This window comes from Poecilia reticulata, unplaced genomic scaffold (assembly GCF_904066995.2).
Source record: "Poecilia reticulata unplaced genomic scaffold, P_reticulata-male-v2 Scaffold_46, whole genome shotgun sequence".
In the NCBI taxonomy this organism is placed as follows: domain Eukaryota; kingdom Metazoa; phylum Chordata; class Actinopteri; order Cyprinodontiformes; family Poeciliidae; genus Poecilia; species Poecilia reticulata.
In genome coordinates, this window is record NW_027675144.1 from 4864 (window position 1) to 16025 (window position 11162).

Sequence of the window (11162 nt, forward strand, 5' to 3'; positions counted from 1 at the left end):
ATTTGATGAGCGCCTCTCCCACAGTAAATTACATTTATATTTTCTATTTAATATTTTTTTATGACAGTGATGAAGAAGCAGTGTTATTTAATAACAATTTATGCCAATACATTTTTAACTTTCAACAAAAGTCACAGTAAGGCATAAGTAACGAAGGGAATTAATAATTAGTCTATATAATTTTGAATGTTATAATTAATTCTAATTCGATAAGAAATAAATGCAGTTCAAAATGTTTATTTCAAAATCCGAATTGTACATGAGACTGGTGCCAAATCTTTCTTGAATTGATTTAACAAGCATGTAAAAGCCACAGTCGTAATCGAAGTGGAAATATCCGAGTCCTCCTGAATGCCTCTGACGCATGACGTGACGTTCTTTGCTGTTACGTTCTCACTTCTTCGTTTGTCCCCAACAGGTAAGCGGTGTGTTATTTGGGTCTGTCGTGATAATAAAATTATAAACAATGAGAGACGGTTTCCTTGTCAAATAGTTATTACATAATTGCTTCTTAAGTGTGGCTGTAACTTAATAAAGCTGAAAGCCGCTATACGGAGTTTTTTTCTGATAGCAAACAATCATTAGCATATGCTAAAATTGACGGTATCACTCGTATGAAAACCTGTCCATTCAGATTGCAGAGGGTATTTCCAATTGACTTAATTTATAACCATGTATGTTAGTATTTGTCTTCATGATCAGCTTCTATTCAGCTAAATATGTATAAAATTGCTACGGTAACCTCGGAGTTGATTAGACTTTTCAGTTCAACTGAAACGGACTGTCAGCCGTTAAGAGGCTGTTCGATAAACGTTGCTTTGTTCTTGGGTTGTGACGTGCAGAGCTGGCTTGCAATAATCAGAAAATGTAAGAGATGAAAGACGGTTTCATTCTTAAAGATATTAATAATCGCTTCTTAACGAATCGCCATACCATAATGAAGTTATAAACCGCTAACCCTCCTATTTATGATGGGTGCCGACCGTTAGCATGATATGCTATCATTGACGCCTACTATATGTCTTAACTGAAAACCATTCTAACGTGTTAACTGTTGGAATTCACCTAAATATACACAACGTGTTGTGTATTTTTCTGATCAAGTCAATAATTGTGAGATAACACACAGTGTCTTTTCACAGATGAAAGAAAACTGCTCACCAGCGTTCTTTGCCTGGTAAGTACATTGCAAAGTTCAGCAGCCTGTCGAGCGCAAATGTTTTTAACAATAAATTTGGAAATATACGATTAGACAGTGACAATGTGGAAAACCTGAATGTTTTTGACAGTTTCATTCTGAACCAACATTTTATGAACACAGAAATCTCACAAATTGGACTGAAAATATTTAAAGCTTTTTAGCAAACTTCCTCATTTTGTTGAAATATTTTTTTCTGGACTGTGCTACCATCTTTGTGCACTAAACAAATGTGTAACAAGGTGGTGATCTTATGAGCTGTCTAAAATCCATATACATTACAATCTTAGTATCTAAAAAACAGACTCGATGTCTTTTTAAAAAATCCTCTTAGACAGAACCTTGTCTGGAAACATAAATAAGGTAATAGTGTCACTCCCAACTCTTCATTGCAATAGAATTTCAAATGCACTATTAAAATGGCCCTATTAGGGACAGATGCTCACAGCAGAAGCAGAGTGATGCAAACATAGGACTGCTGCTTTTTACGTTAGTCTGTTTTGTCTATGTGCCTTTGTTAAATAAATTCAATAAATTTAACTGTTATTTCCCTCCTTTCAGACAACCTAGATATTTCCACCAAATTCTGCTCAGTGAGGTGAGTACTAGCAGCATGTGGCTTTATTTGATTTAAAAAGTTAGCTGAAACGTCCAGAAATGTCTAGATCAAAGCAGCTTGTGTACAGAGGACAAAGAACCTTAGCGGATATGTGTGTTCTGGACTCCTGAAGGTTTTCTGGTCAGCTAATAACAAACTGTTTCTACTCTCCCTCACAGAGAGAAGTGGACCCAAACACCTTTCTCCCTGGTGAGCGGATGTTTCAACGTGGATCAGCCGAGCTGTCACAGCTGATCCAACTTGACTCACACACAATTTGAATAAATCATGTCCACAAACATTTGCTTTAAATTAGATTCAAACAGGATATGTTGGTTATGCTCACATGACGACCCTGTTGTCCAAAACCCTGTAAGAAACATGACTCAGTACAGCAACAACGTCTGAGTTGTTTTCTGGACTCATGATGAGGTTTTCTGTCACTCACTTTAATCTCTGTGATGAAGAAGGTCAAGTCAACATTAAATTCTGCTAAAGCAACTGGCTCTTTTATCTGTTGGTATGCTGGGATGCATCTTATTTCAGTAAGAATATCATAATCTACATTCATTGAACTATTTCAATAAAGGTCATGAAAACACAGCAACAACCCAATTCACACCACAAAGCTTAGTTCACAATAGTAGTAGGTATGAATCTCTTCACAGTTTGAACCTTTTCAGATGAAATCTGACCCAGAAGCTGCTCTGTTGAGAATGTTTCATTTTGATGTCTATTGGCTGTTCTTTGTCTCGCAGGTGTTCCACGGACCCTCTTTTCTAACCACTGTCGGAAGCATTTTAATTTTCCAACTGTGTTTTTTCCTTTCCTCTTCCTTCCAACATATCTGGAAAACCATTTACTGTGCATTTTACTATCCCATCCCTAAACTCTCCTACGAATTTCTTCAAAAACCAGCATCCCAATAGGTGGCCTGGTTTTTCCGAATTCAGGAGCCTGGTTTACCAGTAACCAGAGTTCCCTTTATTTCTTCAACCATCAGTTTACTGCCAAATTGATGTTTGCCTGTCTCTCTTAATCTAGTTTACCAGTAACTAGATCTGTTTTCCACTCACATCTTACGTCCTGTGACCTCTGAACAGTTCTTCTATTGATTTTGTGACATGAATTTTGTGGCATTGATTTTGTGGCTATATATTTGAGAAATCCTACTTCTATCGAGTTCATCAGTAACTCATCTGACTATCATTGAGAATCTGAGAGAATCTCCCCTCTCACTGCTCTGTCTTTCCTGTCTACCTCTCTCCACCGTAAGAGTAAATAACTGGGAAGCTTCACACATCTAAGACGTCATTTTTGAGTAATCTCTTAAGTTTGAAAAGCTTCCATTTAAAAATTGGCCAAAAATAATTACTCAAAACAGGTCAACTAAAAACTTGATCTGTATAAATTTTGAAATTGAAAGCAAAGTTTGCTTTCTGCTGAACTACATTGCTCCAATTCTAATTGGACTTAAGTAAAGCTCTGGTCTTGTCTGACAAAATATATTTATAGAGCACTATTGGCATAAAGTCAAAAACAGTAAAAAGAAAAAACGTAAAACTTTGATATTTCTAAGACGTCTTTTTGAGTAATCTGATTTGGACCTGAAGTTTAAAAACACTTCTATTTCAAAATTGGATTATAATTTTCTATTTTAAATAATTTCTGAAACAGATCAACTAAATACTTGATCTGTATACATTTAAAAACTGAAAATTAATCTTCTGAGCTAAATCTTTATTGAACAAAATTCCAATTGGACTGAAGTAAAGCTCATTTTTATCTGAGCTGCCTAATTCGCGTTCCTGCTTGCTGCTACTGACGTTGGACTGAACTTCAGGTTTGTTCACAGGTTTGTATTGACTAGCTATTCAACACTAATACATTGATTGTAAGTGCATTGGTGTAGTTTTGTGTTGTATCTGCTTATCTTGAGATAAAAAGATCAACAACGACCATTGGAGTTGCTGTTTCCTGCCTGACCTGTCCAGAAGTCTAAACAACAATGCCCAGAAAGAATCAGCGTTCCCAGGCTCAGAAGCTCAGATGGCAGAAGGAGAAACAGCCTCAGAGCGATAAAGTGACAGGTACTGACTCGGAGAACAAGTCAGTTGGAGAGTCTTTTGAACGACAGCAGGTAAACGATAGAAGTGAAAACAATTTATCCTCTGTGGTAACACCATCTAATGGAAACACTGCCAAACCAGTATTGCAGCATAATGCAGGAGATACAAAAAGTGCATCACAAATGTCTTATGCTGACATGGTGAAAAGGGGACGTGGTTCAGCTCAGCAGTCTCGAGTTAATGTAGAACTTCAACCATCAGTGATAAATGTGTGTGCCTCACGGAGTCAAGATTCGTTAAAATATGGAAAATACAGGAACAGTCAGTGTATGGCAAACAGTTTGGTTTTTCTGGCTTTTTCCATGAGAATGAAACAATTACCAGACCAGATCTTGACCTCATTCTGGATAAAGGTGATGCCGTGTACAGACAGGCTAGAGAAAGATTTCCTCGTAGCATCCATTTGGCAACTGATGAACTACCAAATGAGGTACTGGCACGCAGGTCAACATATCAGATCGCCATGACTCCAGTACCCGTATGTGGAACATTTGGAGGTGGACAGAGTTTTCCAAGCCTGGAAAAAGCATTGAGACAATTGTCATCAGATGTACAATATGGGCTGCTGATCATGTCAGGCTTGGCCATTGGGGTTTTTAGAAGCAGATTTGGTGAGTATGGATACTTTGACCCACACACAAGGAACAAAAATGGAATGCCAATGACATGCAATCTTTTAAACTTTGGCACAGCAGTGATGCTGAAATTTTCCCGTCTTAGTGACATGATTCACAGATTAAAATCAGTGTACACAATGCTTAATGTTCCATCATCTTGTGCATTTGAACTCCAGCCCCTCTCATTTTACCAGAGAGACGCTTCAGACACAGTTGGCACCTCTCCACTGTTAAATGAATCCGAGACACCAACTGCTGTTCAGCAAGAGGTTGAGTCTGCTTCCCTGACACAAAACATTCTTGCTCTTGAGTCAAACATCAATGTTGAAGTCATGTGTCCTGTTACAAGTGGTCCTTCTGATGATGTAATTGAAGGTGTATCTAATGCAGTTAGTTTTATGTCGTCTGTCACACAAGAAAATATAGTACTCCCCATTTCCAGTGAAACAAAAATTTGGAAATGTCTTTGAAACTGTCAAAGTACCCTAAAGCGAAAAGACAAAAGATGAAGATGAGACTACTTAAGGCAGAGATACCGAAACAAAGAAAAGAGAATCAAAAAAGGAAGGAAAGAGAAAACTATGCATTAAGCGAGTCCTTCAGAGCAAAGAAATATCTTATTCTCACAGGAATTTTCAAAACAACCCTGAAAGGAAGCAGAAGAAAAACCTGTACATGAAAAATCTGTATAGACAGAGTTATGAGTTTAAAGAGAAACAGAGATCACGCATCAGAACAGCATACAAAGAGAATGAAAAATTTAAACAGAGACAAAAATACTATGTGAGTAATTTATACAGAAATAATCCTAGATTTCAGGAACGACAGAAAAGCTACATCAGAAATTTATACAGAAATAATTCTAGATTTCAGGAACGACAGAAAAGCTACATCAGAAATTTATACAGAAATAATCCTAGATTTCAGGAACGACAGAAAAGCTACATCAGAAATTTATACAGAAATAATCCTAGATTTCAGGAACGACAGAAAAGCTACATCAGAAATTTATACAGAAATAATTCTAGATTTCAGGAACGACAGAAAAGCTACATCAGAAATTTATACAGAAATAATCCTAGATTTCAGGAACGACAGAAAAGCTACATCAGAAATTTATACAGAAATAATCCTAGATTTCAGGAACGACAGAAAAGCTACATCAGAAATTTATACAGAAATAATCCTAGATTTCAGGAACGACAGAAAAGCTACATGAGAAATTTATACAGAAATAATCCAACATTTAGACAGAGACAGAGGTCTTATAAGACTGAGCTTTATGCAAAAAACAGAGAATTCAGGCTCAGACACAAAGAACTGATGAAATCCCTAATGAGAGACAAATACAATAAAGACAGTTCATTCAGGATGCTGCAAAAGAACAGATGTGCACTGAATGTAAAAAGAAAATACAGACAGATGAAAAGATTTCCTCAGAGAGAAACGGAGAATCTTGAACATGTGTTGCACAAACTAATACGCCAGAGAACAGACTGATTAATGAAGCCATTTCAGTTTTCAGATTAAATATAAAGGCTGGCCCTACTTATGTGTGCACTGTGTGTCACAAGTCCTCGTTTCCCAACCAAGTAGAACTCTGTAAAAGGTCAAATTATGTAAAGAAACCAGATGTGGTTGAACAGTGTCTAACAGGCAAGTATGTCCATGTTTGCGATGAAAGCTGCACGGATAGACAGTGTACAGTACCTCATGAGAGAAGTCAAGAGTGGATTTGTCACACCTGCCACAGACATCTAAAGAAAGGATACATGCCACCACTAGCAGCAGCAAACAAACTTGACTTGGCAGAAATTCCCAGTGAACTGTCAGATTTGAATATTCTGGAAAGACACCTGATTGCTAAGTGCATACCTTTCGCAAAGATCATTCCTCTTCCAAAAGGCAGACAAAGATTAATAAGGGGCAATTTTGTGTGTGTACCATCAGAGCTCCAAGAGACAGTCAATGCCTTGCCCCGGCTTCGGAGTGAGTCCCAAGTGATGAGAGTAAAATTGAAGCGACGTTTGTCCTATAGAGGTCATCAACTTTTTCAGACAGTAACCTGGTCTAAACTAATCTCTGCATTACTAAAACTGAAGCAGATTCATCCAGAGTATCGGGACATAAATATTAGACATGAAGCTGAGCTTTGTGACCCTACACTTCCTGATGATGATGACGATGATGATGATGATGATGATGATGATGATAGCGAAGTAAGTATGGATGAGGATGACTATGATGAAGCAGATCTGATGGAAATTGACGAGTATGAGAAAAATGCTTTATGTGAGGCTGAAAATGATCAGGACAATGATTGTGAACAACTCCAGCACAGATGAATGACGGAGAAGAAGGTGATTTGCCAAATGGAGGATTTGCTATAGAATCATGCCTTCAGCCTCCTGACATATCAGAAGAGATACTTTGTTTCTCTGAAAGTACATACTGCTTGGCGCCGGCACAATCAAATTCACCCGTCAGCTTTTTTAAGACCCCAAATTTGGAATCCATGAGCTTCCCGGTACAATTTCCAACATCAGAGAACACTTTGGACACAAGGAGACTCATTAAAGTGACACCAAGTGGATATTTCAAGTCACGGCTATTTCATGTTGATAATCGCTTTGCCAGAGACCCAACATACTTGTTTTTTGCACAGTTTGTGACAGAGATACACTTGGCTAACAACAGCATGACGATTCAGCTACGAAAAGGAAAGACCAGAACCAGAGATGGTCGCAGAATAACCTCAGGTATGTTGCAGGACAAACGAGAGGTTGAGAAACTGGTGAGAAATAAAGACGCCATGAGATTCATGCAACCTCTAAGAGGTACTCCAGCATACTGGAACAGAGCAACAAAAGACTTGTTCAGTATAATTCGTCAAATTGGCACCCCCTGTTTTTTTGTCACGTTTTCAGCTGCAGAGTTCAGATGGCCTGAAATCATTCAAGCCATAAAGAGGCAACAAGGTGAGGAAATTGATGTCGACGCTCTTGACTGGACCGCCAAGTCTGAGATTCTGCGATCCAATCCTGTCACCTGCATGCGTTTATTTGATAAGCGAGTTGAGGCACTTTTCAGAGATTTGTTGCTGTCAGATGCTCAGCCTTTGGGAAGAGTGATTGACTATTTTTACAGAGTTGAGTTTCAGCACAGAGGAAGTCCACACATCCATGCGATGCTATGGGTTGAAGGAGCTCCACAGCTGGATGAGTCAGACGATCAAACTGTGTGTAATTTTGTTGATAAATACATCTCGGCACAGCTTCCTGATCCAGACAGAGAACCAGAACTGTATCGGAAAGTTTCTGAAGTTCAGAGACACAGTAAGAATCACACCAGATCTTGTTTCAAGAGTGTGAACTCTGGTTGTCGATTTGGTTTTCCAAAGCCCCCCTGCAGAAACACAGTGATCTCCAGACCAGGTGAGAACAATGACACTGAAACTGCCAAAGCCAAACTCAGACCTTTGATGCAACTCCTGAACGAACCTGAAGTCGCTTCCATGAGTTTAGAGCAGATCCTTTCTCGTGTCACTTGACGCTAGAAGAGTATGAATCTTGTCTTCAGACCATGAACAAAAAGACTGCCATCTACTTGAAGCGTGATCCCAAAGATTGCTGGATAAATGCTTACAATCCACATCTGCTTAAAGCTTGGGACAGTAACATTGATGTGTCTTTCATACTAAATGCCTACTCATGTATACAGTATCTAACAAAATACATCACAAAGAAAGAAAGTGGACTGTCAGAGTACCTGAAAACAGTGATTGACAATTCAAACATGGACCGAGTCAATGAGTGTGATGAAATGAAAGCGATCATGCAAGCGTACTCTAAAAAGCGAGAAATTAGTGCTCAGGAGTGTGTTGCTCGAGCCTGTGGATTAAAGATGAAAAACTGTTCCCGCAGTGTTGTGTTCATACCCACAGACGATAATCCTGTAAAGATGAGTCGACCAATGTCTTCTTGGAGGATATCCCATCGGATTCCTGCAATATATGGATGACCAGTTTGACGGATAAGTACAAGGCAGGGCCTGAAATACCCGAATATGAGAAAAGGTGTTTGGCTGATTCGCTGCTACCTGCAGGTTTGTAAGTTCAGAGAAGGCAAGCACTAATGGTGTTTTACCACTTTTAAATCAGCTGGGATTTGTAACAAGGCGAAAAAATGACAAGCCCTCCGTCATCCGCTACTATCATTGTTCTAAAGAGAAGGAACCGGAGCAGTTTTATGCCAGATTACTGAGACTGTACCTTCCTCATCGGTCAGAGTTTGAAATTCGAAGCGTCAGTCTTCCTACCTACGAGTCCTTTTACTCCTCTGTCTGTGTCCGCCTACCAGGTTCAGACCTCCTTGAAACCGTCAAAAGTGTTGTCAAGAGAAACAGAGACAAATATGAGAAAACAGTGAGGAGATTGAGAGTACCCTTGAAGAGTTTGAGGAAAGCAGAGACCATGTGATTGATGAGTGGTGTAATCTTGCTCCTGATTCTGAAGTTGTGAGGTTGCAGTGTGACGACGACCTTCAGCCGGCAGAGCCTGAAAACGAACAGGAAAATGTACCAGACTTTGTCCTCAGTCTTCTGCCGTCAATGAAATGCGAGCCATCAGAGAACCTCCCGCTATGGATCCGAATTTGCTGAGACAAATGTATCAGAACCTGAACCAGAAGCAGGCCTGTATTTTCTATGCCATCAGAGACTTCTGCCTTAAACTTGTGTGCGGTCTGAAACCAGAGCCATTTTTCTGTATGTAATGGTGGGGCAGGTACTGGAAAGTCGCATCTGATTCGATGCATTTACTCAGAGGCACGCAAAATACTCAGCAGGCTGCCACGCTTCTCAGAGGATGCTGATATTTCTGCTCCAACTGTTCTGCTCACTTCTTTCACTGGAACGGCAGCTTTCAACATCGTGGAACAACACTGCACTCTTTGTTTAAACTTCCAAGGTCGTTAAAACCTCCAATTCAAGGTCTTGGCAATCAGTTGGATGAAATCAGGTCAGAACTATTCAACGTTCAAATCTTGATCATTGATGAGATCTCAATGGTTTCTAAGCCCCTCTTTGCTTATGTGGATGCACGGCTCAAACAAATCAAAGGAAGTCATAAACCATTTGGAGATGTATCTGTATTGGTGCTCGGCGATTACGCTCAGCTGAAACCAATTCGCCAATCTACACCTCTTTGTGTACACGACCCAGCGGATATTGACTTGTGCAGGAACATTTCAAATGACCTCTCTAACTGAGATTATGAGGCAAAAAGATGATATTGCGTTTGCAGAGATGCTGAACAGAATTCGGGTGAAAGGAAAAACTGATGAATTGTCTCAGGCTGACAGAGATTTGTTATCACAAGCCATCACAGAACCAAGTCTTTGCCCTGCTGACGTTTTGCACATTTTTGCAACCAATAAGTTGGTGGATGAACACCATTTGGAAACTCTGAACATGTTACATTCCAACATCATCACCATCGACGCAGATGACTTCCAAAAGGATCCACGAACAAGCAGAATGGCACGCAAAGAAAGACCATGCAAGGGAGGTAGAAATGATTTAGCAGACACTTTGAAAGTTGCCGTTGGAGCTCATGTCATGCTTACCAGAAATATCGATGTTCAAAATGGACTAGTTAATGGTGCATTTGGTGTCCTAACAGCTGTTGTAACTTCTGACACTGATGAACACAGCATCAGTAAGCTGGCCTGACAATGGATAATCAAACAAGTGGGAATGTAAACCAAGGTGGACCTTAAGAGACTGCCAATCTTGTTAACATTGAGAGAGCGGAGTAGAATCTGAAGCTAGATTGAGTGGTACGTAGACAGGTTTCTGTGAATCTGGCTTTTGCTTGTACTATTCACAAAACCCAAGGCCTAACAACAAATGCAGCTGTGGTGTCTTTGAAGAAATCTTTGAACCAGGTATGGCATACGAAGCTCTCAGCAGGGTACCGTCTCTCGGTGGACTCTATCTACTGGATTTCGACGAAAAAAAAAATTTGCCAATCCTCAAGTCACTGCAGCTCTTCAGACCATGAGACAAGCCAGCGTAGATGACATGATGCCTCTTCTTCAGGTGAAGAAACTTTAAACAGGCCAGAAACACTGGTAATTGTTTCGCATAACACCGAGGGACTCCCATCTCACATCTGTGACATAAGAAAACATCACGAACTGTGTCTGGCAGATGTGCTGTGTCTGACTGAAACTCACCTAAAAGGATCTTTTGTTTACGACAATCTGCATCTGGATGGCTACAATATGTTCAAACGAACAGACATGTGTCATATTCAAATTTTCCCCAAATGGCTTCCAAAAGTGGAGGTGGTGTGGCGGTTTATGTGAGAAACCATATTAAGGTTAATGAAAGAAATATTTGCAAAATGTGACTGATCTTGAATTTGTGGCTTTGAAGGTTGAGTCTCCATTCAGGGCAGTGATTGCAGCTGTGTACCGACCTCCGACTACAGCCTGAGACCGTTCCTGAAATCTGGTAAGCCTTCTGGATGCACTGGAGATGTTGGACTGTCACCCTGTCATTGTATGTGGAGATTCAACGAGAATCAGGTACGCAGTTCACCAGGGCAAATTCTGGAG

At 39.8% G+C, this 11162-nt stretch overlaps 1 long non-coding RNA gene across 1 annotated transcript; it reads left to right on the forward strand.

The window, feature by feature from the left end:
• The first annotated feature begins 965 nt into the window (after window positions 1-965).
• On the forward strand, window positions 966-4832 carry LOC145550437 (uncharacterized). The gene is made up of 4 exons (XR_014086339.1): window positions 966-1177; window positions 1760-1796; window positions 1976-2006; window positions 2555-4832. It is a non-coding gene; the product is annotated as an uncharacterized LOC145550437 (long non-coding RNA).
• The last annotated feature ends 6330 nt before the right edge of the window (window positions 4833-11162 follow it).